The following is a 1,741-nucleotide window of genomic DNA, read 5'->3' as shown; positions in this document are numbered from 1 at the left end:
ATTGTGTTAGTTTCAGGCGTACAGCAAAGCAATTGAGTTACATACGTATATTTTTTTGGGTTATATTCCATTATATATTATTACAAGACATTGAATACAATCCCCTCTGCAGGTGTGCATGCATGCTCCATCGCTCCAGTCATGTCTGACTTTTTGACCCTAGGGACTGTAGCTCGTGAGGCTCCTCTGTCCATGAGATTCTCCAGGCAAGAGTACTGGACTGGGCTGCCATGTCCTCCTCTAGGGGATCTTCCCAACCTAGAGATCGAAACTGCGTCTCCTGCATTGGCAGGTGGATTCTTTACTGCGGAGCCACCAGGAAAGCCCATAATTCCCTGTGTTATACAGTAAATCCTTGTTGCTTATTCTCCATAGTAGTTTGCAGAATAATCGCGTAATCTAATCATCCTCCAGAGAAGGCAATGGCAACCCACTCCAGTACTCTTGCCTGGAAAATCCCATGGATGGAGGAGCCTGGTAGGCTGCAGTCCATGGGGTTGCAAAGAGTCGGACATGACTTCACTTTCACTTTTCACTTTCCTGCATTGGAGAAGGAAATGGCAACCCACTCCAGTGTTCTTGCCTGGAGAATCCCAGGGACGGGGGAGCCTGGTGGGCTGCCGTCTATGGGGTCGCACAGAGTCGGACACAACTGAAGCGACTTAGCAGCAGCAGCTAATCATCCTATACTCCCTCCCCACTTTAATAACTGTAAAATTTGTTGTCTGTAAGTCTGTTGCTGTTTTGTATATAGACTCATTTGTACTATTTTTTAGATTCCACATATAAGTGATATCATACACTATTAGTATTTCTGTCTGACTTAATTCACTAAGTATAATATTCTCTAGGTCCACTCATGCTGCTGCAAATAGCAATATTTCATTCTTTTCAATGGCTCAAATATGTAATATATATTAATATATACACTATTGATACATGTTCTATGTCAATCATCTGTTGATGGGCACTTGGGTTGATCCCATGGCTTGGCTATTGTAAATAATGCTGCTATGAATATTGTGATACATGTATCTTTGCCAATTAGGGTTTTCATCTTTTCTGGATACATGCTCAGGAATGGGATCGCTGAACTACATGTTCACTCTTAGCTCTTTAAGGAAACTCCATGCTGTTTTCCATGAAGGCTGCACCAATTTACATTCCCACCAACACTGTAGGAGGGTTCTCTTTTCTCCATACCCTCTCCATAGTTTATAATTTGTGGAATTTTTTTATATTTGTAAAACATTCCTGAAATGACAAGAATGCAATTATAGATATGGAGACCAGATAAGTGGTTGCCTGGGGTTAAGGAGGGGATGGAGGGGAGTATGGATTTTTTTTTTTTTTTAACATGTATGGAGCCATCGCACAGAAAATCTGATAACTATACAGACCCTGTCGGCAGGAACCATATGTTTTGATGTATGTGACTGCCTATGGTTGCACTGTACAAGGGGGTATGGATTTAAAAGGACAAGAGGGATCCTTATGATGATGGAAAAGTTCTGTATTTTGACTGTATCAGTGTCACTGTCCCAGTTCTGATCTTGTACTACAGTTTTGTAAGGTGTCGCCACTGGGGGAAACTGGTGAAGGACATCTGCTGTCTCTGTATTATCCCTTAAAACACGTTGGATGCATGAGACAAGTGCTCGGGGCTGGTGCACTGGGATGACCCAGAGGGATGGGATGGGGAGGGAGGCGGGAGGGGGGTCAGGATGGGGAACACATGTAA

The 1,741-nt window shown here is 43.1% G+C and overlaps 1 non-coding gene across 1 annotated transcript; it reads right to left on the bottom strand.

Annotated features, from left to right (window-relative positions):
• Positions 1–1,356: 1,356 nt before the first annotated feature.
• On the bottom strand, positions 1,357–1,494 carry LOC133042919 (small Cajal body-specific RNA 14). The gene has a single exon (XR_009689622.1). It is a non-coding gene; the product is annotated as a small Cajal body-specific RNA 14 (non-coding RNA).
• Between the last annotated feature and the right edge of the window lie 247 nt (positions 1,495–1,741).

This window comes from Dama dama, chromosome 21 (assembly GCF_033118175.1).
Source record: "Dama dama isolate Ldn47 chromosome 21, ASM3311817v1, whole genome shotgun sequence".
Taxonomy (NCBI): Eukaryota; Metazoa; Chordata; class Mammalia; order Artiodactyla; family Cervidae; genus Dama; species Dama dama.
This window is presented reverse-complemented; position numbering and strand designations above follow the sequence as displayed.